The sequence below is a fragment of the Lissotriton vulgaris genome, chromosome 1_2 (assembly GCF_964263255.1).
Source record: "Lissotriton vulgaris chromosome 1_2, aLisVul1.2, whole genome shotgun sequence".
In the NCBI taxonomy this organism is placed as follows: Eukaryota; Metazoa; Chordata; class Amphibia; order Caudata; family Salamandridae; genus Lissotriton; species Lissotriton vulgaris.
The window spans coordinates 229,793,655-229,820,665 of record NC_141686.1 but is presented as its reverse complement, the minus strand read 5'-3'; the positions used below and the strand labels follow the sequence as shown (position 1 = coordinate 229,820,665).

Below are 27,011 nucleotides of genomic sequence, written 5' to 3'. Positions count from 1 at the left end.
GGGCTTGATCCATCACTGTTATTTATCTCACTGCACCATCCCAGCTCAGAACCTGGCTATATGCAAATCAGTCTGTCCCTGGCCCAGTGCATCATGGGAACAGGGCAGACTCAACTACCAAGCCAATTCTTCACCAGAAAGGAGACAAGCTACCGGGGACCGGTTTCTGGCATTTCAGCCTTCTTCGGCCCGGCTTGCTTGAATCCTGATGGTGTAGTGAGAAAGGGACTCATGTCTGAGTATACCCTGCCACACCTATAGTGGCCAAAAACGATTCAGAAAAGGGGGTGGTGATGAACAGAGTGTCTGAATTAAGCAGACCACTCTTACCCAGTCCAAAGATCAGGGCTTGATTCATCACTGTTATTTATCTCACTGCAGGTTTGCTTGGAGGCCTGGAGGTCTTTGGTAAACCAGCTGGCTCTCTTGCTGGTGTGGGTGTTAGGGGGTTTCTTGAGCACGGTGAGGGAGTTGGCGCAGTCATTGATCTATTGTTTGAGGTTGCGGGCTGCGGTGTCTGAGTTGGTTGGGTCTGCGGGTGGGCTCTGGGCGAGGGCGGCGGATAGCTGGTCCTCGGTGGTCTTGCCCCAGCTGCGGCGAGGCATCTGCTGGGTGAGGTGGTGTTTGGTGGGTCTCCGGAAGGTGAAGTGGATGCAGCGGTGGTCGGTCCAGTGGAGTTCGGTGGTGCGAGCGAAGAAGACGTCCGGGGGTCTGTAGCTGAGGATACCTCTGAGGGTGGTGTTGGGGTCGGTGTGGATCTGGAAGTGCAGCTGTTTGGCGGTGCAGAGATTGTCATCGGCGCGTGCCGAGATTTTGAGAGTGTTTCTGTGGACGAAGGCAATTCCTCCTCCTATTCTGTTGGTGCGGTCCTTGCGGGTGATCTTGTAGCCTTTTGGCATGGCTATGGAGATGTCAGGTGCGAAGGAGGGGGTCACCATTGTTACCTCAGCAACATCTACTCCCCCAAAAATTATCAAACACAAAAAATGACCAGAAATCTTAAACTCATTGTTATTGGTATTGTTAAATGCATTTTAGCGTGCTCAGCTACTCCAGACAGTGTCCCGGCACGAAACCTGATAAGATTGTAGCTCAAAAAATTAAAACAAGAACGTTTTCAACTTTTTCTTGAAAGTCCGGGAATCTTGAATGCTGCATATAGCAAAAGGCAGGTCGTTCCAGCCAAGAGCAGCTTTCCGAACAATGGAACAACTCTCAAGCCTTTGACGGATAAAGCGGGGGAGCTGTACCAACAGTTGGGAAGCAGAACGTAGCTGTCTTGACGGCGTACAAAAAGAAAACCTATTCTGGAGATAGCTGGATCCCCAGCCATCCAAGGCAGAATGGGCAATCGCTAAGACCTTAAATTTAATCCGCACTTCCATAGAAAGCCAATGCAAGGTGCGCAAATGGAAGCGCACACTACTCCTTCTGGGAATATCCAGGAGGAGGCGGGCCGCAGAATTCTGCACCACCTGGAGCTTATTCAACAAATAGCCAGGGGTCCCGACATACAGTGCCATTGCATAGTCCAGGGGAGAGAGGATCAACGCCCGAACCGCGGTTTCCCTCGCAGCCTTTGGGAGAAGAGGGATAAACTTCCTCAAAGTTTTTAAAATGCCAAAGCAGGACCCCGCTAGTTTTTTAATCTGGGTGGCAAAGGTTAGGTTCTCCTGCGGGCCATAATAACTCTCTAAAGTTAGGCGGAAATTTACCATAGAGAAGTATTCCGGATTTGTCATCAGTACACTTTAACTGGGCCTGAGCCAGCCAGCGAAATATCGAGAGCAGCAGTGCTGGGCGGGGGAAACCTCAGCATCGTCACCATCCCAGGTAAACAAAAGCTGAGTGTCATCCGCATAGGCAATCACCTTAGCCCCAAGCTCCTCCGCTAAATATATGAGCGGGGTGACATAGATCAGGGGGCTAAGGGACGACACCTGCGAGATGCCTGTAACTACAGGCTGAGTTGCTGAGGCACAAGGTGGGAGCCAGACTTGCTGCAACCAGTTGGCCAAGAAAGAAGTAAGCCAGCCTAAAGCGGAACCTGCAATACCAATCTCTGAGAGGCAAGCAAGAAGAAGGGTGTGAGGCACTGTGTTGAATGCCTCCGGGAGGTCCAGCATAATCCCGCCAGCATCCATACACTCTCAGATTGCCTCCGAAACCTCTATCAGGGCAGCCTCTGTGCGATAAGAGTCTCGAAAGCCAGACTGCGCTGGGTGCAACAAGCCAGCATCTTCAACAAAGACCGTAAGTTGTCTTGTGACCACCTTCTCACACACTTTTGCCAAACTTGGCAAAAGAGAGGTTGGGCAGTAATTTCCAGTGGACAAAGGGTCTAGTGAAGGCTTTTTTAGAAGAGGGAGAATCATGGCCTGCTTCCAGGTAACAGGCACCCGGCCCTCCAACAGGGACATATTGACAATATTGTTGACCTCAGAATTAATGATGTCAGCGGCTGATGCTAACAGCCTAGACTCACACGGATCGGCAAGCGAGCCCGATTTCAGACCCTTAAGAATTTTAAGGGTACAAAAAAGCTTTGCTGGGGAAAAAGAATGTAATTTATGGATAAGGCCAGCTGGGGATCCGGGGGGAGTAGAAGGAACAAAGGGTCCCATGGAACAGGCGGAAAAAGCCGCATGGATAGCCTGAATCTTATCTAAGAAGAACTTAGCAAGAACATTGTACCATGTCTCAGAGATTGGTGCTGAACAGACCTGGGCACGGGGAGCCAAAAAACTTTGCACTATTGAAAACATTTCTTTCGGGTTGTTATTCGCCTGATCAATGCGCAAAGAAAAGTAATGTTTTTATGCTTCGACAATCGCCTTGTAATAGTTCTTTTGTTTGGTTCTAAGAGCATGTTTCCCCAGGGGGCAATAGTTATTAGAAAGCCATAACCTCTCCAATACCTTACAGTCATGTTTCAGTGATTGGAGCTCAGGCGAGAACCGGGGTTTGGAGGGGGAGTCTCTAGCGAGCCTAGGTGCACGCGAAAGAGAAAGCGCGGTCACAGATATGGAAATCCATTCAGTGAACCCTAACAAGCACCCTTCCAGGTCCTGCTGACAAGTGGGCCGAAAGGAAACTAAAGCACTGTTAAACTGCTGAGGATAAATTTTACTAAACAATGGGGGGAGGTTGGACCGCATTGGCAACGTCTGCTGCTGGACATCCCAAGAAAAGCAGACGAGAAAGAGGTCTGACCAAGAAACCAGCAGGGGCTGGTCCACCTGAATGGGGAAGTTAGAGCAGATGGGGTCTAATAAATGAGCACGTTTGTGCATGGGAAGGCAAGCTCATTGTGAAAGTTGGGCCAAATTGAGCGAATCCAGAAAGTCAATTGAATCCCTGATCTCAGGCTGATCAAGATGGAGGTTAACATCTCCTAAGACTAGGTAATGCAGAAATTGAAGCGTCCACTCAGCCACGGCATCACTAAAACAGTTGAGAAAAGTGCAAACCGGGCCTGGGGGACGATAAATAAGAGAGCCCCCCAGCGTAAAATGAGCGGAGAGATGTAGGCTAAAGTCCAACACTTCACTATCGCCCCAAACGTTGATGTCCTCATTGTGGAGAGACCACTTATCCCTATACACAATGGCAACCCCCCCAACCCTTCCAACCTTCCGGTCTAAGCGGGCGCTCTTAAAACCAACTGGGGTGGCAAGTGCAGCAATATGATTTGAAGGGTCGTCTAACCAGGTCTCCGTGATGAACAACAAATCAAAGCCGTTATTCAGTATCAAATCAAATACATCAACATAATGCTTCCTAAGAGATTGATAAGGGCATCCCCCCTGGTGTTCTTGAGGCTTAACTCCAAACTCAATTTATCCTCATCTCACCCTCATAAAACCCGAACAAACGTACTGAACATTTTAATCAAACTGTTACTGAAGTACTTGACCGATTGGCCCCACCTAAACTTAAAAAGCAAAGAAATTAATCCCTCCAAATCGTGGTTTAGTTCAGAGTTCAATACCGAAAGACGCTCACTAAGGCTGATGGAAAGAACATGGAGAAACCATCCCTCTCCCTCACATCTGGCACTCCTCAGATTAGTTCGACAAACTCTTTCTGAAGATTAAAAGTGTGGTAGCTAACTATTCATTCCCAGGGCGCCGTGATGCCACGCTAACCAGTCCAAGGTCACTCCAATTCACTGCTCCCACTCCCCCCTCAGATTCACACCCTTCCTCTCCCACTCCCCCCTCAGATTCACACCCTTCCTCACCCATCATCCTTCCCATGCCCTTGCAGGCTGCTGAAAGGTTTGATTCATTGTTAAATCCTGCTTCTTGACCACTAATCATATCTATACTTCCAACCTCCTTATCTATACTGCCTGCCACACCTCTAACATTTAGTGACCAACCCCCCAACTTGACTCTCCCATTATTGTCACAACCACCGGTAACACTCATCAGCAACCTTCACCCTCCGCTGCTCTACTTACCCAATCAATTTCCTGGTCCATGCTCCCCGGAACACCGCCCATATTCAGGGACACACTCTCTGCACGTACTTCCCCCGGTATCGATTCAGACCCCTCTAACACTTTTGGAAACCCATCCTCCTCTTCAGGACTACACACTCACCCTCCTCCCCCTCCCCTCTCCCAACACCCAGACCTGTTGGCACGCTTGGACAATATCTCCCTACAGCTACAGTTGTGGAGGAGTGTGGCTCAATGGTTAGAGCGGCAGACCCTGATGCAGAGTTCTGGCCAGGGACCAGGGTTCGATTCCTGCCTTGGCGGGGTCTCGGGCTCAATTTCCTTGGACCTGTTAATTCTTGCCCTGGTGCCTATTCTAATCACGGGCCCCACACTGCAACTCTGGGCAATAGCTTACTTAGCCTCCACACCGACCCCAACAGCGCTAAGGATGCCTGGCTTCACCCTGGGGGTGCCCAGGAGTGGACACTTCACAGGGAAAGCCAGGAGGGGTTCCACCGCGGTATGAGAATCAGCGCCAGGAAGCTGATTAGGCGACACAGCAAGGTGACCGTCTGGTGACAGTGCGCTCTATAAGTACCATGACATTTACATTTACATCATCTCTCCCTTGAACTCCAAGGGACGAAAACTTTCACTTGTATATCTCCCCTTGTTAAGACCCCTCCTCGCCAGTCCGAGGCCCAAAGCCCCCTCCAAGGCCACGGACACACCTCCCTGCGATCTTCCCCTATCACCTACCATTTCCAAATCTGTTCCTCTACCTAACACAACCTATCGTCCAAGAAGCTCGTCCGATCTCACACCCAACGGGATCGACAATTTGGTCAAATCTTACTCGTCCAATGTGGTCCTTAACAATGTGGTCCTTAATGAATGGTTTAATCCATACCATTCATTCTAACCCTAAAAGAGAATCCTACCTTAACTGCAGATTCATAAATAAGGATAACCTCAAGCAAATCAATATCTCACAGACCCTTCCCCCCACCATTCATTCTAACCCTAACAGAGAATCTTACCTTAACTGCAGATTCATAAATAAGGATAACCTCAAGCAAATCAATATCTCACAGACCCTTCCCCCCCATAGTGTGGCTCCTCTCAAATGTATACTACTTAATTGTAGGTCTGCTAGCAAGCACGCCTCAGAGATCTTCGACCTCATTCAACAGAATGATATAGACATCATTATCCTCACAGAAACTTGGCTCAAATCTTCGTCCACTCCAATTCTCGACCTCCAGGTACCCCCCACCCATGACATAATTCATCTTGACAGAGACAAGAAGCTGGGTGGCGGCCTAGCCTGTATACACCGGAGTGCGCTTGCGGTCTCCCTTTGAGAGACATCTTTCCGGGTAACATGCGAATACCTCCTTTGTGTCAGTATCTCCTCTCACAATCATCTGGTCTACAAACTACACTCATTCTACCATCCCCCAGGCAATAATCTCCCCTTCATTGAACAACTGTTGGAAATCATCGCAGGCAATGTAGACTCAACCCAGTCTCAAATCTACTTGGGAGATTTTAACCTTCACTGGTCTAACACTAATGATCATGCAGTCTCATGCCTAAAATCATTTTTACTTGACCATGACCTGATTCAACATTGTGACCAGCCTACTCACACTAAAGGGGAACCCTTAGATCTCATCATCTCCAAAGGTCAATCCATCTCCTTGGATTCCATTATACCTTCTGATTGGTCAGACCATCACATCATTTCCTTCCATATCAACTCGGAGGTTCACCGGAGTAAGACACAAAAAAACAAACCGAAGATCTTGAAAAGGGACCTCAGAGATTTCAATACATCTGAACAAGCTACCCGCTGCACTCAAGCCCTCTCTCCACATTCGGATTTATCCGAAGTACATGCTCTCACTGAAATCTATAACTCTTCCATTTCCAATATCATGGATCATGGAACAAACAAAAATGTTCCTGCAAACATTTCCAAACCATGGTTCAATGGCAACCTAAATTCTGAACGGCGTAACCTAAGGGCCTTTGAAAGGTCCTGGAGAACCACCCCATCAGCTGACAATCTAAAAAACCTTAGAGCAGCAAGAAGTGCATATAACAAACAAATCAAGACAGCCAAGGCGGACTATTTCAGAACCCAACTTAACCAAGCGGCGAATCGACCCAAGAAACTATTCGAACTGGTTAAACAACAATCGGTAGCAGCCCCTAACCACTCAGCTTCAGACATCATACCTCCCTCTTGTGTTGATTTGGCTGCCTTTTTTTACGGAAAAAAACAGGCTTTTATCACTGAACTGGAAACCAGGAAGACACTATTGCCACCCAATGAACCCGCACTCCTACGGGCTGCTCCTGACAAGACAACTCCAACTAGCTGGGGTATCAAGAACAAAGCTTCCTGGGACACCTTTACCCCCCTTAACGAAAATTATATCAAAAAGATACTGCGGATTATCAACCCATCCAATCACTTCAATGATCTGTTACCACCTAATATTTTCAAATTAGTTAAGGATGAAATCACCCCCTTCTGGACAAAGATAGTCAATGCTTCCTTGTCACAAGGTATGATCCCAGAATGCCTCAAAGAGGCACAGGTAACGCCTATATTGAAAAAACACACAGCCGATAGTACAGATCTTAACAACTTCCGACCTATCTCTAGTATTCCTACCCTTGCCAAACTCCTGGAGAAATGTGTCCAATCACAACTATGTGCACACATTGAAAATTTCCACCTCCTGGACCAACATCAATCTGGCTTTCGTAGTGGACATAGCACCGAATCGGCCCTCACTCACGTGATTGATGATATATTAACAATGCTTGATCAAAATTAATCCTGCCTCCTTATCCTACTTGACCTCTCCTCCGCATTTGACACCGTTAATCATGACAACCTCCTATCCATTCTGGAACATAGGATGGGCCTCTCAGGTCAGGTGCTGCATTGGTTTGGGTCCTTCCTGCAACACAGAACCCAAAGAGTTAAAGTGAATCACTCATTCTCCCAGCCATCCCCGGTCATCATGGGGGTTTCCCAAGGATCTCCTTTATCTCCAATTCTCTTCAATCTGTTCCTGGAACCTTTAGCTAACGTTCTAAATTCTTTGGACATTAGGTTCCACATTTATGCAGACGATACCCAACTCTATTTGAAAATCTACTCTCTCTGTAGGACATCACCACAATCAATTCTACCCTCCTGACTACCAAGAACTGGTTGACTAAGAACCACCTCCTGCTAAACACCTCTAAAACAGAATTCCTCCTCATTTCTCCTCCGAAATATACTCCTAATATCGACCTATGGATGAACCAACTAACCGCCTTCAACTGCTCCCCCCGCATCATGGATTCAGCAAAATCCCTAGGAATTACTCTGGACAAGCATCTGAATATGAAGTCTCACATCAGCAAACGTGTGCAAGGGAACTAACCACCTTCTTAGAACACTCAGGAATCTGAAACCTTTTCTACCGCAAGCAGATTTCAAGCAAGTGGTCCAAGCGCTTGTCCTATCGAGACTTGACTACGGCAGTGCCACACTATGTGGACTCCCCAAATATGCTTTGGCCCCCCTAAAGACCTCACTGAACGCAGCAGCCAGACTGATCATGGGCACCAAGCATAATACACACATCTCTCCGGTTCTAAAATCACAAAATTGGCTACCTTATGAAGCTAGAATTCATCTGAAGATTGCCTGCCTTTCACACAAAGCCCTCCACTTCAAAACCCCTATCTACCTCGCACAAAAACTAAAACTATCTGGAGGAGGTAGATCGTCAAGGAGTGCTAATTCCCTCCTCCTGAAACCACGGACCTTCTGCAAAAAAAGAACCTGCCACCGAGCTTTCTCTGGATCTGCTCCTAAAATCTGGAACTCTCTTCCACCCGAAATTCCAAGGCCGCTTTCAAATTGGAAGCAAAGAAATTCCTCATGAAGAAGTTCTTACCTTAATAGGAGGGACATAATACATATCTTTCTTCTACTTTATTTTCCTCCCGAAAGGCGTCGTTCATTGTATAGTATGATTCACCCTTGTATATGATTACTTGTAGTGTTTTTTCTTCCACAGCGCACGTGCACCCAGGATTGTAAATGTTTATTAGCTGCTTACCACTTGGTTCAATGCTTAGTAAAAGCCCCATATAACTCATGTTTAGATTTTACTATTGTGCTGACTATTATTCATGTTTGATTTACTTATATCACCAGGCTACATCACATAGCCCCCTTTGTCCTCTCTGGACTATAATTGATTTGTTATGCGTGAACTATTGATCTTATGTTTATTTTACTACCCATGTTTGACTCATGATCTGACTGTTACCTTCCCTACAACTGTAAAGCGCTCTGATATACTTCGGGATCTAGTCCGCGCTATATAAAACTTTATAAATAAATAAAAATACAAAAAACAAATTTTTAACGAGAAGGAATCCTTCTTCCGCACACAACTCGATCCGGCCAAAAACAGGCTCAGGAAGTTGTTCAATATCATTTGCAACCAAACATCCTCTGCACCTCCGAATCCAATGGCATTGATCGCTAGATGTGAAGAAATTGCCCACTTCTTCTCTGAAAAAATCACCAAAATAGATCAATCATTCCTCTTTACACAGATACCAACCAACTCCCAACAAACACCTGACATGACCATCATAGCACATACCACATTCCCCACACCCCCTATTCCCTCCTCAATCTTACCCTCCTCAGCACCTCACCTAAACTACTCCCCTCACTTACCTATTACACCTCCCGTAGCCTACCACCCACACTCATCCTCATCTACACCACTTGAAACCAATCACCCTAACTCACAATGAAAAATGAATGCCTCCTTACTTCACTTCTTCAAGTTAACTGAGCAGTAAGTCTTTAACATCATTGCTAAACTTAAACCGTCCTCCCATACTAAAGACCCTCTCCCATCTAACCTTGTCCAAGACCTAAAACACATCCTTACCCCGTTTTGGACCACAATCATCAAAACTTCACTTACCACAGGATGCGTCCCCATCTCCCTTCACCTTGGTCAGATCACTACCATTGTTAAAAACCCTAAAGCCGACCACAATGATCTTAACAATATTCGCCCCATCTCTAACCTTTTAGACAAGCACATCAAAAATGTGAATGTACTCGACCCACTACAATCAGGCTTCAGGAGAGGCTGCAGTACCGAAACTGCCATGATTCATATTGTCAATGACATCCTCCACTCCCTAGATAATGGTGAGACCTGCCTTCTTATCCTCCTAGATCTCTCCGCAACGTTCGATACTGTTAACCACTCCACCCTACTTAATGTGCTCAGAGATCGCTTAGGTCTCAATGGTACTGCCCACAAATGTGTTGTCTCCTATCTACAACACCGAACTTAGCAAATCAAAATCAACTACTGTCTTTCTAACCCTACTCTGGTCTCACTAGTTGTGCTACAGGGATCTATACTTTCTCCCTCTCTCTTTAACCTCTTTATGAAACCCCTCACTCACATTCTTAAACAAGCTGGAATTGACTACCACCTCTATGCCGATGACACCTGTAGGAGAGTAGGGTCTGCTTTCCTATGGTCACCCCACTTTTTGATTTTTACTTCACTGGTTTTCGACTTAATGTGGAAGTGGGCCTGCTAATCAGACCCACAGCCCAGCTGTTCTCTCTCTAAATTCAATACAATGTACTTTAGGTACATTACCAATTGGGAATTGGGTCACCTTATGAACCCCTGTACAATGTACTATAGGTACCCAGGGCATAGGTGCATCCAAGGCCTACCAGGGGCTGCAGCATATCTTTTGCCACCCCTGGCTGGCCATCCAAACGGACACAACTGGCTGATCGCTCAGCTGGGGAAAGGTTGTGTAATCCCCCCTTGCTTAGATATAGTATTCCTATATCTAACGTTATATCTAGACACATATACACCTATAAGTCACTCCTATGGCAGGCCTTAACAATCCTGGAGGCAGAGTGCTTGGTTTTATGGTAAAACAGCTGGCTTTACATGCCCTCTGAAGTTTTAGCTTTGTCCATGCTACCTCTAGGATAGCTGGTCTATAAAGTTGACTTTACAACCATCACCATAAGATTTGTTTGGACTGATACAGGGTACCCACTAGAATAGTGGACATCACATATCAGGCCTACTTCTCACATTGGTGTGCAGCGGTTGTGATTAGAGCTTACTGTTGTTTTACCAATTGTAATCTTAAGATATCATTTGAAAGATCACATAGGTACCTAGAGGTACATATAACAAGACTTAAAATACTTAAGTTCTACTGAACTTAGTTGTTGTAGACCAAAGGGCCTAGCACACCCTGACTACAACTCCTAGGGAGGTTCAGTAGGAAAATACTTAGTGTAGGTAAGTGCACACACCTCCACCTCACTAGATCATGTCTGGCACAGGTGAACCAAGTGGATCTCTACCTGTGGTGAGTGACCCTCCCAGGGCATCCTCCACAGTTGCTATACTCAGCTTCAGGGAACTGAGGCACTTGTGTACTTCATGAAACAAGGGTCTAACCCTACCCTTCAGCAACTGATAGAACTCTTAGAGGAATCTGAAGTTCTAAAGGCCTCTGGTTCAGGCCCAAAAGAAAATGCAGGTGAGGTCCTACCCTCAACAGATGATGACAGTGACCCCCCAGTCATAGAAGATGATGAGGATGAGGTTGGGGAAGAGTCTGGGGAAGAGGTAGACAACCAGGTACCAGTCAGAAGACTTAGCCAGGCTAACCTAAGTCAATTTGGGGCTGAGAATGGGGTAGCCCTATTCAGGCCTTCAAGTGGGCTTAATCAGAGGTATAGGAGGTATAGATCTCACTCAGGTGACTCTCTTCACTCCAGTGCTTAAAGGAGTTCTCAGAGGGGGATGACTTCCCCTCAGAGAAGAGAACACCAGGCTAGGATGAGGGAAGTCAATCTCAGAATAGAGAGGGAAAAACTTGCCCTACCTCAAGAAAAACTTGCTTTTGCTAGAGAAAAGAAGTTGAGTGGGTCAGAACCTACTGGTGGCAGCAATATCCCTAAGGATAAAGACAGGTCCCATGATACTAGAAACCTGAGTAAGATTGTGCCCCCCTACAAAGTTGGGGATGACGTCCACAAATGGATAACTGCTTTGGAGAGGGCCTGCAAAAGTACAGCAGGTACCCCAAAGTCAGTGGGCAGCAATCTTGTGGCTCTCCTTTCCAGAAAAGGTGTAGATAGGCTCCTCACAGTTAGTGATGATGCTAACAATTGCACTGTCCTGAAGAGTGCTCTGATTGATGGGTTTGGCCTAACCACTGAACAGTACAGGTTAATGTTCAGAGATAGACAGAAGACACAGACTCAGGACTGGACTGATTTTGTTGATTGTGCCACTAAGGCTCTGGAAGGCTGGTTATTGGGAATTAAAGTTAAGGACTATACAGGATTGTATAATTTATCATGAGAGAGCAAATACTTAACAATTGTCAGAACCAGTTGCTGCACCAACACCTGATTGACTCAGATCTGACACCCCCCCCCCCCAAGAATTGGGTAAGAAGGCAGACAAATGGGTCAGAACCAGGGTTAAGCAGAAAAACCAGGTCCAAGGTGGTGATCAGAAAAAGGCAGACCAAAAAGGTGGGGAACCGAAACCAAAGACCAGAAGTCTTCAACAGGCCCCCGAAAAGCTAATGAAGGGGGTCCCAAAACTCTAAGAAGAAGAAAGAAGGTCCAAAGAAACCTTGGTGTAATTATTGTAAATCTGCCTCTTACTGGTTTAGTGAGTGCACCAAGAAAGGTACAGCCTCTACCACTGTAGCCCCTAAGGCATTTGCAAACCCTTGTACAGTTAACAGTGGTAGTTCCCAACCCAATGCTATAGTGGGGTTAACTATGGGTACTGAGATGGATTCTGGCCTAGTCAGGATTCCAACTCAGGCTGTTCTTGTCTGTAATGGGGACATGATTATGTCCTTTACTGTGAGTCTCAGTACTCTGGGCAAATACAGGCAAACACCTGGCTCAAGCGTACAGGGACACATGGGCCAGTGTCACTATGGTGACACCTGACTTTGTGGATCCTGGACAGATTGTACTGGGTGATAATTACCTGGTGACCAATGCTAGCAATGTCACCACTACACATAGTGTGGCAGTTGTTAATTTCTCCTGGGGAGGGGTAACTGGCCTCAAAAGAGTTGTGGTAAGTGCAGACCTCCCAGTTGAATGTCTGTCGGCAATTATCTTGAATCCTCAGTATGGTCAGAAGTCGAGTATAGGACTCATGCAGAGATGTTAGGCATAACAGCACAAGTCCTTGCTGTGACCAGGTCACAGGCCAGAAAGTGCCAAACTGAACAGGCCTTGGATCCTGAAACTGTAGACCAAGTGCCACCCAAGAGAAATAGCAGTAGGGTTAAGGCAGTACCTTCCCCCCTGCCTGCAAGTGAAGATCAGCCTTCTCAGGAAGTTGATATTGAGACCCCTGAAATAACTGTCCTAGAAGAACTTGAACCTGAACAGGTTGAGTTTCTTGGGACAGGGGGACCTTCAAGGTCATACTTGAGGCAGACACAGTTAGACTGTCCCTCTCTTGAACCCCTCAGACAGCAATCTGCTTCTGAGGCTGCTGGAAATGCTACAGGTACCCATAGAGTGTACTGGGATGAAGGACTCCTTTATTCTGAGGCTAGAGACCCCAAGCCTGGTGCTTCCAGGAGGTTGGTCATACCTCAGACACTTAGGGGTTTCCTTCTTACCTTAGCCCATGATATTCCCTTAGCAGGACACTTGGGCCAGCATAAGACTTGGGACAGGCTTGTCCCTCACTTTCACTGGCCCCATATGTCAGAAGATACCAAGGAGTTGTTTCGCTCCTGTGTGACCTGCCAAGCCAGTGGCAAATCAGGTGGCACAACAAAGGCCCCGTCATACCACTACCTGTGGTGGGGGTACCCTTTGAAACAGTAGGGATTGACATTGTTGGACCAATGGATCCTCAAACAGCCTCTGGGCACAGATTTATACTGGTGGTAGTGGATCATGCCACCAGGTATCCAGAAGCTATTCCCCTAAGGAACACAACAGCTCCTGTTGTGGCAGGAGCCCTCCTGGGAGTTTTCTCAAGAGTGGGCTTTCTGAAGGAGGTTGTCTCAGACCGAGGTGCAAACTTTATGTCTGAAATGTGGAAGGAGCGTGGTGTAAATTACAAATTCACTACACCCTAACATCCACAGTGCAATGGACTTGTTGAAAGATTCAACAAGACCTTAAAGGGTATGATTAAGGGTTTACCCTGTTTGCTTACAGAGAGGTCCCACAAAAGGGGGTTGGCTACAGCCCTTTTGAACTTTTGTTTAGGCATCCTGTAAGAGGACCCCTATGTCTAGTGAAGGGACGATGGGAGTTACCTCTCAAAAAGCCTAAACAAGACATAGTGGATTATGTACTTGGTCTCCGCTCCAGGATGGCTGAGTATGTGAAGAAGGCTTCCAAAAACCTTGAGGCTAGCCAAGAACTCCAAAAAGCTTGGCATGACCAAAAGGCTGTGCTGACTGAGTACCAGCCAGGACAGAAGGTGTGGGTGCTGGAGCCAGTGGCCCCAGCAGCACTCCAAGACAAATGGTCTGGACCCCACACAATTGTTGAGAAAAAGGGAGAGGTCACCTACCTGGTGGACCTTGGAACTCCCAGGAGCCCCCACAGGGTGCTCCATGTCAACAGACTCAAAGCATACGTCGACAGGGCAGACATGGGATTGCTCATGGCTACAGATGAGGTGCAGGAGGAAGAGAGTGACCCTCTCCCAGACCTGTTGACTCAGAACCCTGATGATGGTTCAGTTGATGGTGTGGCCTTAGCTGGCAGCCTCACTGGCCAGCAAAAACAAGGCTGCAGACAGGTTCTACAGTCTTTTAGACATATGTTTTCATTGACACCTAGTCAGACTAACTGGTGCACCCATGACGTGGACACTGGTGACAGTCTGCCTGTGATGAGTAAGATCTACAGGCAACCTGACCATGTCAGGGACTGTATTAAGACTGAGGTACAGAAAATGTTGGAGTTGGGAGTAATTGAGCCATCAGAGAGTCCCTGGGCCAGCCCAGTAGTCCTTGTACCAAAACCTCACACCCAAGATGGTAAGAGAGAAATGAGGTTCTGTGTGGACTATAGAGGTCTCAATGCTGTCACTAGGACAGATGCTCACCCAATTCCAAGAGCAGATGAGCTCATTGATAGATTGGCTTCTGCCAAGTTTCTGAGCACATTTGATTTGACAGCAGGCTATTGGAAAATCAGGTTGGCTGAGGATGCCAAGGCCAAAACAGCTTTCTCAACCCCAAGAGGTCATTACCAATGTGTGGTGATGTCCTTTGGCTTGAAGAATGGACCTGCCACTTTCCAAAGGTTGGTGAACCAAGTCCTCACTGGGTTGGATGACTTTTGTGCAGCTTAGCTTGATGATATTGCTGTCTTCAGCTCCACCTGGAAGGATCACCAAATCCACCTGAAGAAGGTTTTAGAGGCCCTGCAGAAGGCAGGCCTAACTATCAAAGCCACAAAGTGCCAGATAGGGCAGAGTAAGGTTGTGTACCTGGGCCACCTTGTAGGTGGGGGTCAGGTTCAACCACTGGAGAGTAAGATCCAGACCATCAAGGACTAGGCTCCTTCAACCACCCAGACACAGGTCAGAGCTTTTTTGGGCCTGTCAGAAAGTTTGTTAAGAACTATGGGTCCATTGTGACACCACTTAATGACTTGACTTCTAAGAAGATGCCAAAAAAGGTTCAGTGGACATTAAGCTGTCAAAAGGCATTTGATGACCTGAAGAAGGCCATGTGCTCTGCACCTATCTTAAAGAGTCTTGACTACTCCAAAGAGTTCATTGTCCAAACAGATGCTTCTGAGTTGGGGGTGGGAGCTGTGCTTTCACAACTTAATGTAGATTGTCAAGATCAGCCCATTGCTTTTATTAGCAGAAGGCTGACCCCTAGAGAGAAACGTTGGTCAGCCATTGCTGTGGTTTGGGCCCTGAAGAAGTTGAGACCATACTTGTTTGGCACTCACTTCAAGATTCAGACCGACCATAAGCCCCTCCTGTGGCTAAATCAGATGAAGGGTGAAAATCCCAAACTGCTCAGGTGGTCCATTTCCCTAAAGGGGAGCACAGACCAGGGACTGACCATGGTAATGCAGATGGTCTCTCCAGGTACTTCCACTTAGAACATGAAGACAAAACTGGTCAAGGTTAGTCTAATGTCCCTGAGTTTGGGGGGGGGGGGATATGTAGGAGAGTAGGGTCTGCTTTCTTATGGTCACCCCACTTTTTGCTTTTTACTTCACTGGTTTTCGACTTAATGTGGCTGTGGGCCTGCTAATCAGACCCACAGCCCAGCTGTTCTCTGCCTAAATTCAATACAATGTACTTTAGGTACATTACCAATTGGGAATTGGGTCACCTTACGAGCCCCTGTACAGTGTACTATAGCTACCCAGGCCATAGGTGCATCCAAGGCCTACCAGGGTCTGCAGCATATCTTTTGCCACCCCTGGCTGGCCATCCAAACTGACACTACTGGCTGACCACTCAGCTGGGGCAAGGTCGTGTAATCCCCCCTTGCTTAGATATAGTATTCCTATATCTAACCTTATATCTAGACACATATACACCTATAAGTCACTCCTATGGCAGGCCTTAACAATCCTGGAGTCAGAGTGCTTGGTTTTATGTGAGATGGTGCATGAGCTGAGCCTGTCTGCAGCTTTCAGAACCATGTCCTCATAGCTGTTCTAGGATATAGCCATACCATATACTCTTAAGTGCATTATGAACCTCGCGGTTAAATGCTAACTCTGGTTTGGCTTTATCAAAACATATCGTGTAAGGTGTCATACGCTTTGGAATACTACCCACCGCCAGTTCTGGCGACGGGGGTCGCATTCCACCCTTCTAGAGGGAGAAGACATATTGTTCCTACTATTCCCGGTTAAAGTTCAATGTAAAATGTAAAAACTTCAATGTAAAAGATGGCCGCTAAAAGGAAGCTCTAGTGAGGAGCTCCGGGGCTAGGGATCTCCAAACTGGATTAAATCCCCGAACAACCCCAAAATGCGACCCAGGACCAAGCGGAACTAATCTTAGCTGATCGGAACATACAAAAAGTGGAAAGGAACACAGGAGACACAAGACGCTGGAGAGAATCCGGTACCTGGTCGACAAGGCTGCGTCCTCTCCCCGGACTCCTCGGACGGCGGACCCCTTGGGATGTAACCATCCGGATGTTGAGCAGTCGTGAAGGACCAACAGCTGACATCTATTGGCGATACGAGGTGAGCCAGCGGACCTGGGGACTTGGAGGACTTATCGGCGGCAACCCCGGTGCCGGTGGACACAGGCGGGACGTCGTGGAAAGGCAGAGCTGAGGGACCTCGGCGACCAACAGGAGAGGTACGTCCATCCTCACCACCGACTGGGCCCCACCAGCTCGCAAAGGAGGAAAACGAGGGACAGTGGAGACAAAAAGGGAATGGGATGCGGCGCGCCTGACCTTAAAATGGCGGCCGCGTCAGACACATTCCCTCACTAGAGCCAAAAGGAAGCTGGCACTCACCAACCCAGGGGCAGAGACGGCGAAAGAAGACTGGCGACCCGGAAAAGGAAGGAAGACACACCAGACCCTCCCCCTAACCGACGAGTACAAGTGAAAAGGGACAAACAAGCCCAGGAGGCGAAAGAGGACTGGCGACCCGGAAAAGGAAGGAAGGCACACCAGACCCTCCCCCTAACCGACGAGTAAAAGTGAAAAGGGACAAACAAGCCCAGGAGTGGAAAGAGAGAAGGAATGTTGAACAGTGAAAAGGGACTAAAGAACAACAATTTCAGAAGGGGAAAGAGAGAAAGTCTCCTCAGGAGATCATCAGGGACAGAGCCAGATGCCTAGTTAACTAATTAATTACTGTTGATGGCACTACAACTACAAAGATTAATTAGAATAGGGTAACATAATTATCTAGAATTAATTATAAGATACCCACTACAGTGAAACTATACCTATTATTACGAAACAGTAGATGTGGAATCACCTCAACCTCTATATCTTCCACGATCACAAAGTATAGTAAGAGGAAACCACATTACAAAGAAAACTACACCTACCACCGTGAAACAGTAGCACTGGAGTTAATTAGACTTCGAGATCTTCCACAATATATTAACAGGGAACGACATAACAATATAGACAATGGAAATGGATAGAAGATACCGAGGGTCGACTGGATCTAATGCAAAGAGTATAGAATATCCTTCTACGCTATCCAAAAATGCTGCCAAAAAATTCAAACATAATACCTTGAGAAAAAATCCGGACACTCTGTTCGCTGACCCATATTTTGATAGAGTTAAAGGCGTCATGATGACTGACCTGATATTCTACACAGACAAAACAGCTAAATGGCGCAATGCCCTTACAAAAATGCTGTTCACAAAAACTATAAAAAACATACCACATCGCACAAAAATAACGACCTCACTAACTAAAAGATGTAATACAGAATTATGCATTGCCATGTATAAAACAGGAATAGTGATGATACAAGCAGCTAACAGAGAACTCGAGAAATTTGAGTTAACTTTCCAAACCTTAAAGGAATCCATAGAAGATTTAAGCTACCAACGACACTCGACCCCACCAGATGTCAACCCTGTCAACAATGTCCCGACCACTAGAGACACCAATCGAACGGACGGCCAGAACAATCAAACCGCTAACTCCGGAGATATAACTGAACCTGCAATGGCAATACCGGAGAATGTGATAGAAAGGATAGCGAAGTCTACAAACCTTGGAAACAAAGAGAAGAACCTGGCCCCAAGAGAGGAGCCGATGCCAATATCTCAAAATCCCACTTCGCTTGAAGAGGGTACCTCAGCTCCTAGAGAATCCCCTATGAAGTTAACCACGTAATGAACAAGGCAGAGGGTACCCACCTTCCTCAACCTCACGTGAATGCGAGACTTGAATCCCATGGATCCCTACTCACAATTACACCCCCAACATCACACAACATAGGGAACAATGGGGGCACCTCTAATAGAGTCAGGAATGGCAACAAAAGGAAGGATAAAAAAGAAAGATCTGTGGCAATGAGAACAGATCAACCACGGAGGAAAGCAAAATGGAGAACCCAGACAATCATGTCTATTCCACATAAGAAATCATCCCGAACGGAAAAAGAAGTCAAGGAGCTCCAGAACCTAGTATGTGACCTGGCACAAGTCTCGATGAAAGTCTCACAGACAATTGAAAAAATTTGGGAGATGACGATAAGTACGCACACTAAAGTCTCACACATCCAAAATCTTGTACTCAGGCCCAACAGACCAAACAGGACCAATCCCTTGGCAAATGAAGAAGCCTTGGCCTTACTCCAATCGTATGAACAACCGGCACGGGGAAGAGAGGAAAATATCAAAATAGTACCTATTGACTCTAATAGAACGTCGAGAAAGAATGACAGGAAAGCAATCCACCACAACTTACGACATATTCAAGTAACCACAACTGAATCCGATAATGGAAATCTCTCTAACTTACAGAAACCCCTAAATTGCCTACTACTTAACTGTCGTTCGGCAACTAAACATGCATCAGACATAGCTGCTCTCATCATTAACAAGGAAATTGACCTGGCCATCCTCACCGAAACATGGCTCAGTGAATCATCATCTCCTAACATCGATCTCTTAGTACCACCACAATATAACATCGTTAGGTTAGACAGGCCAAGGAAAGTGGGAGGAGGTATAGCTTGCATTCACCGGTCAGAGATCGAAGTCAGTCAATTCCAATCGGACCCCCTAGAATCTTGTGAATACCTTGGTCTGAACATAAGATCAACAAATAATCAAAGATGCGATATGCATGCATTCTACCACCCACCTGGAGAGAACGCAAAGTTCACTGAGCAACTAATAGAGATCATAACGGCCAACACTAACTCGGATGCCAACAATATATTCCTAGGTGACTTCAACCTCCACTGGGACGACGGCAATGACAAACTGGTTAACTCGCTGAAAGACTTCCTGACTGAGCTAAACCTTACACAAGCTTGCACCCAACCCACTCATTCACAAGGAGCGACCTTAGACTGGATTATTTCAAGAAATAAAGAGGCATCAATCCTCGCTATAGACCCGTGTGACTGGTCGGATCACCACGTTATAACATTTGTGATACATACAATGAAAAAGAGCAGGACCATACAACCCCGCAAGTTCAAAAAGCTGATCCGGGATACAAAAGAGGCCAATATTGAACTATTGGTTGAAAGATGCGAGAAAGACCTGAAACCACCTAACAACAGAAAGAATGTTAATGAGTTGACGGATCACTACATAACCTATATAGGAAACATCGTCAATGACACCATGCCACAAAAAATGAAAAGAGTCTCAGAGAAGCCAAAAAACCCTTGGTTTAGTGAGTCACTGAACGAAGACAGGCGCAAACTGAGAATGGCCGAAAGGAAATGGAGGCAACATCCCTCCTCTCCCGAGCTGAAAGCCCTCAGAAATACCAGAAATCAATATAACAAAAAGATACTCAAGTCCAAAAAAGAATTTATAAGAGCGGAACTGGACAATGCCATAAACAGACCACGAAAACTCTTTGAGATTCTAAAACAACAGTCAAATAAACTAACCAAAACGGTTTAAGAGAACTCAAAAACTCCCATAGGTTGCGAAGAATTCTCCACATTTTTCACGGAGAAAACCAAACTGCTGGAAACAGAGCTCACAAGTGCCGCGGTCAACCTCCTGACCCTTCCCTCTCCTAATAATGAGACCAATGTGACAACAGAGGGTCTCCAAACAAAAAATAAGGCAAACTGGGACACTTTTGAATTATACGACCAGGAAAAGATCACCAAAACGCTAGCGGAGCTCAGACCGAACAACCATTACCAAGACCCTCTACCGGCAAAGTGCGTAAGAGAAATCAGCCACACTCTAGTTCCGATCTGGACCGAGATAATAAATGCTTCACTGGCACAAGGGATCCTCCCGGACTGCCTAAAAACAGGTCAGGTTGTGCCCTTCATCAAAAAACCGACAGCGGATGCAACAGACCCGAACAACTACAGACCAGTGACCAACATCCCTTTACTGGCCAAACTTATTGAAAAGTGCGTACAGGGCCAACTGAGTCAACACATTGCGAAGCTCTCATTACTAGATGATTGCCAATCTGGATTCAGAACAGGACATAGTACTGAAACTGCGATCCTGCATATTGTTGATGACGCCTTACAAGCCCTAGATCGAAATCAAGCATGCCTACTGATTCTCCTAGACCTGTCATCCGCATTTGACACGGTAAATCACGAAATGCTAATGACCAGGCTACAAAACAGGATGGGTTTGTCCGGAATCGTGCTGAAATGGTTCAATTCCTTCCTGCAGAATAGGACTCAACGATTCCTGGTCAACCAAGCAATCTCCTCCCCGCGCCCTAACGCAATCGGGGTCCCACAAGGTTCAACGTTATCCCCTGACCTATTCAACTTGTACGTGGAACCTCTCACGGAGATTCTTCAAAAATCACAGATATCCTACCACATGTATGCAGATGACACGCTAATATACATAAAGATCGCCTCCCTGGATGACATTGACCTAATGAACGAGACACTAAAGAGAGCTCTGCAATGGTTAACCACTAACCATCTAAAACTAAATGCCCATAAAACAGAATTCCTACTAATCTCACCGACAAGGAGCCTACCCGAGGTAAAGGAATGGACTAAACTGGTGACCGCGTTGAATTGCACCCCGACCCTAGTTAATTCAGCAAAATCACTAGGAATTACGTTAGATGAGAACCTCGACATGAAAGACCACATTAACTCAATGGCCAAGAGCGCCCGTTTCCACTTGAACTATCTAAGGAAACTGAAACCGTTTATCTCAGAGGCGGATCTAAAATTGGCTATCCAATCCCTAGTTATCTCGAGGATCGAATATGGCTGCACCACGTTAGCTGGCCTAACAAAAACATCCACAGCACCACTAAAAGCCTGTCTCAACGCAGCTGCAAGACTCATCAAGGGATCGAAGAAATTCGATCACATATCTCCTCACCTGAAAGCACTAAACTGGCTACCTTACGAGGCCAGAATTCAAATGAAGATGGCTTGTATAACTCACAAAGCGGTTCACTTCGACACGCCGAGATACCTAGCCAAGAAAATTAAGCTATCCGGAGGTAACAGACCAACTAGAAGCGTTAAGGAGTTGCTATTGAGGCCAGCCTTTTTCCGTAAGAAAAAGACCTATGACCGAGCGTTCTCTGGAGCCGCCCCTAGAGTCTGGAACTCACTACCTCCAAACATCAGGAAGATTCAAAATACTGTAACATTCAAACGGGAACTGAAGAGCCACATGATGAGTAAATACCTTACATAGAGAAGCCTATTGATCACTGATATGAACATTTGCGCCAAAAAGGAGGATGACCCTATCAAGAATTTTCTGAAGATCAATATCTGACAATGGACTGATCTCAAGTTCAAGACTTTGGCTATTCCCTTTACTACTACGTCACATCTATGTGATCTGATAACTGTATCCCACAGCCAAAACTATATAACCTCTACCTCACTTTGGTTTATTTCAGTAATTTCAGGCCTGGATACAAGCTAAGCCTTTATTCAAATCTTAATGCTAATTGCACATGTGACTTAACTGGTAATGATATATAACCCTACCTCACCGAGCCTGGCTATATGCCTAAGACTCAAGCTAATACTTATTCACCTCGTAATGCTAACTGCACAGGCTTAAGAATTTATTTATCTAATCACCCTTATAGCCTGTCGCCTTCTACCTCATATATGTTTGTTGTTATAATTGCTATTATAATGTCTATTTGTAATCTACCGTCGATGTTAAGCGCTCTGATACCCACGGGTCTTGTCCGCCCTATACAAAACACTATAAATAAATAAATAAATAAAGTTAACCAGAGCCTCAGCATCACAAAATGGATGCTGCTGCCACAGACACAAGTCTGACCTCCTGCTGCTGGGAGTCCCTCCAGCGAGGAAGGCTTGGACAATAGGTTTCCTGTCTTGGGAGGTGCTAGCACCACCCAAGACAGGCTATAGTGTATTGGGGCAGGGAGGGCTGAATGAAATGAGACACTGCCTGGGGCACACAAGGTGTCCCATGCATAGTCCAGTTCAAACTGGTGCTGGGGCACCCCAGCCCCAGCTCTGGCGTGAAACTGGAAAAGGGAAAGGAGTGTAACCACCCCCTGCCCTGTTCCCACCCATAGGAGGGACCTAGCAGGTAATCCAGCCCCTAGATTTGGTATATAGGTAGGAGCTGAGTGCCAAGACTTTAGATTAATCCTGACTGAAACTTGTAAAGAAACTCTGGACCTTCAACATTCTACTTGAAGATAGAAAACTGAAGAATCTCCCTTGTGGTCAAGGAGTGACCACCCTGCACAAGCAGGCACCATCAAGCGATCAATGGTTTGCTTTGTCGTCGCTCCCGCTGGAGCCTGAACACAGAGCCTGACAAGACCCAGACTTCCAGACTTCCTTTAGCCCGATCCAGAGCCACAGCAAAGCTGAGACCCGTGGAGGCGAAACAAGATGTGGGACCGGCCATCTTGGAAAGCCAGCAAATTGCTTTCCGTGCAACTTCTGAGGCACCCTCGAAGTTGTGCATTGGGGATTGAGAAGCCCCAGACCCGAGCATCATCTCCATTGAAGATCACCCCTCTACACTCCATGAGTGCTGCTTCGGGCCCTTTTGCATTTTCCTGCTTGATGCGTCTGTCCGGTCACTTGCCTGTTGACTAGTTGCCTCTGTGATGATGAACCTTCGAATTTCCACCTCTTGTATGGTTGCTCCAGACTGGCCCTTGCTTCTCTGAAAAGGAGCAGCCCATCAGACCTTGCTGGTCTGAGTGAGAAGCCATCTTTGACTCCTGCTTGGTTTGCCTTTGCCAAAGCTTGTTGACTCCAATCCGGACGCCGACACCGCCGACAGTGAAAGCCTTTGTGGGACAGTCCGTGCCTGTCTCCTGGTCATCGTTGACGCCTCCTGGTCTATGTGGCTGCAGAGACTAGCTTCACAACATCACCTGATTGCTTCGCAACATCGTCTGGTTCCTTCCTGGTTCCTTCCTGGTCACTAGCTAGTGACCTAGACTCTGTCCCCTCTACTTTCAGGTACTCTTCATCCTCGATCCGCCCTTGGATTCAACCGGACACTTCTCTCCTGGTCGCCTGCAGCATCTTTCTCCAAGGCTCCATAGGATTCAGCGACGAAACCCGACACACTTTGACACCTATGCACCCGCTTCCTGTGGGTGAGGTAACACGAGTACTCCGGTGCTCCTGTGGGTAATAACTATCCTAGTGTCTAACTTTCAAGTAGCGTTCTCCTAGTCCATCCGGAAGTGACCTAAAAGAACTAGGGGCATATTACCAACAACTAGCGATAATTTTTGTCTCTAACTTGTTTCGAGACAAAAATTATCGCCGCAAATCGGCGATTTTTATCGCAGATAAACCTTGCTATTAGCAAGGTTTATCGCAAATGCGATAAAAAACGGCCGCAATGCGTGAATATCGCTGAAAAGTCAGCGATATTCATGCATTATCGAGCAAATGCTCTTAGCCATGTTATCCACCTCCCATTGGATAACATGGCTAAGAACTGCTCAGGGCAGGTGTTAGCTTTTGGAGATATTCGCGCTTAGCGCGAATATCTCCAAAAGTTGGTAATAGGAGATAGCGATGTTAGGGACTGTTTCCAGTCGCTAACATCTTGGCACGCCCACTTTGCATGTCATTAGTGATAAATATCACTGACATGCAAAGTGGAGCCCAAGATGGTCGCTATCTCCTATTAGCTGTCACTAACTGGTGTTAGCGACAGCTTGGTAATAGGGAGATAATTTTATCTCCGCTTTCTTGGCTTTTAAAGCCAAAAAAGCGGAGATAAACCCCCTTGATAATATGCCCCCTAGTTTCCAATTCTTTCGTTCCCATTCTATATTTTTTTACTCGATATTAATATAACTCGATATTAAAAACTCAATATTTTGACTGTATACCTACCAAAAGTAGTAAGTTCAATCTGTGAATGCCAAAAGTAGTAAGTGCATGATGTGAATACCAAAATAGTAGTAAGTTTAGGATTGAATCTTAAGTTCATTCTGTGAATCGGGCCCTAAGATGTGGCTCAGCCATACATGTCCTTTGCACAGCCTGGCAGACACTCTTGATGCTTTGAAAAAAGATGATGGGCAGGGCCACTCTGCCATTAACAATGTACTTGCAAATAATGTCTCTTTCTTGCTCTCCAGCCGCAGGGATTTGATCTCACTGATGTATAGAATATGTAACAAAACCAACCAATGACAAGTTAAATACATTTCAACTTTATGTTTGCATAACAAGCTGTCACACAAAATTTGTCATGGAGTGGGTAGAGTGCGATAGTATCTATTTATCTGGAATGACACATGTAAGCAACCTTACCCACCCAGGATACTGTCCAGTAACAACTGATGTCCCAAGATCAGGAGAAAAGACCTCACAGAGCTTTTAGATTTATTGGAACTTGAAGTATATTGTCTCAAGATTGTAGATATGTCTTTTGTTAGCATTAAATTCTCACATGTATTAGGGTGTAGTAGTTTTTGGTTGACTCTTATGTTAAGGTACTGTTGAGATCTCAAACTGCAAAGATACAAGGTGACGGGCCAATTGGATTACACCTCACTATGATTTTGCTAATACATTTTTTTAAATCATGCACACTGCTCCAGCACCTGTCACCTTTTGGTGCCACTGAGTACAGATTATTATACAAATCAAACAAAAGGAGGTGCACCAAAGAAAGCAAATCTAGTCCATAATAATCTCTTCAAATTGTTTCTCTATTCCAAAGTTTACATTTATTCATAAAAACAGCCAACGCGTTTCGTTCCCAAACTGAGAGCATTGCCTGGTCTTCACTGCTGCAGAGTCAAGGTCCTCGTCAACTCTCCTGCAACTCCCGACAATGAAGGGCATTCATCTTCCAGAACTCCAGGTCACTCCTGAGTGACATAGATGCTGTCCCCTCTGCTTGCACGTACCTCTCAACTAGCATCCACCTTTGGATTCTACTGGACACTTTCTCCTTCTTCAGCAGCAGCACTTTTCTCAAGTCCTCCATTGGGTTTGACAGCGGATTCCGACACCACTTCACAACTATGCATGCTTCCCTGGTGCAAGTAATATGGGTACTAGGGTATCTACGGGTTGGGTGGCTCTCCAACCTTCTGTCTTCCACAGGGTTTCCTCAGAGTCCATTGGGAAGGGTCCTTTTCCTTTCAAACTCAGACTGTGACTTACACGTGGATTTATACACGCTCTCTGTGGGGCTCCTAGACACTCAATTTGGGTGGTTCCTTGGGTTCCCAGCATTTCTACGTCCTTTCGACATTTTCGCGACCCGAGTTGTGGTTCTTGTACCACTTTCTCAGTATATGGTTTGGTCCACCCCTGGGGCACACTGTGTATTTCGTACTATTTCTTGATTTCTATGTAAAGTATTGTGTGCATTGTGCATATCTCTGGGTAAGAGATATTTGTATGTGTTAGAGAGTATTATATAATAAATACATATTTTTATAAATACCTTGGGGCATATTACAAGGACGGCGTTAAAATTATCGCCGGTTTAGCGGCAGAAAACTGCAGCTAAAGTGGCAATAATGGGCTTGATAATATGTCCTGGAGAATTCCAATAGAAGCCCATGTTCACACCAGAAAATAGACTTCTATTGGAATTCACAAGAGCATATTATCAAGCCCATTATCGCCGCTTTAGCTGCAGTTTTCTGCTGCTAAACTGGCGATAATTTCTAACGCCGTTCTTGATAATATGCCCCATATTGTGATTCTTTTTCACCTAATCTATACATATAAGATTGTGTTCTGGTACCACAAGCTGCTTTACACTCCTGCTAGACTAAGCCTGGAGGCTGCTCTTCACAGCTACCACTTAGAGAGCTCTCTATGGTTGTCTAAAACCTCCTGAATCACCATTAGGGTTGTCTGGACCAGTGCAGGGTGTCCACTTACATAAGTGTACATCATATACCAATCCAGATTCTCACAGTGGGTATACCCTCTTCCACAATGGGTACCATACTACCTGAATCATTACCATGGTACAGTTTATTGAGCTACTCTAGCAGCCCAACTCCAGTTATGGCCATGTGGGAATGTTTTGAGAATTTTGTGAAATATCTAGAACAGTTATGTCAATTTACTATGATGTTAGCCTTTGGCAAATGAGATGGAGCCAACTTGGTATTTGGATACAGGAGCTTTAGGAGGAGATCATGATAATGTAATGGCATACTAAGGCTATTTGAAAGAAATACTAGTCAATGTTTCTTTCACTGAAGTAAAATCTACTGAACCTGCTAACTCTAAAGAGGCTTCTGTGACATAAACTTTTGACCACAATAGCCACTC

At 46.0% G+C, this 27,011-nt stretch overlaps 1 protein-coding gene across 1 annotated transcript in view; it reads left to right on the top strand.

Moving 5' to 3' along the window:
* LOC147736399 (neutral amino acid transporter 9-like) overlaps positions 1–27,011 on the top strand; it is a 418,993-nt gene that overhangs the window by 299,223 nt on the left and 92,759 nt on the right. The gene's annotated exons all lie outside the window — the stretch shown is intronic.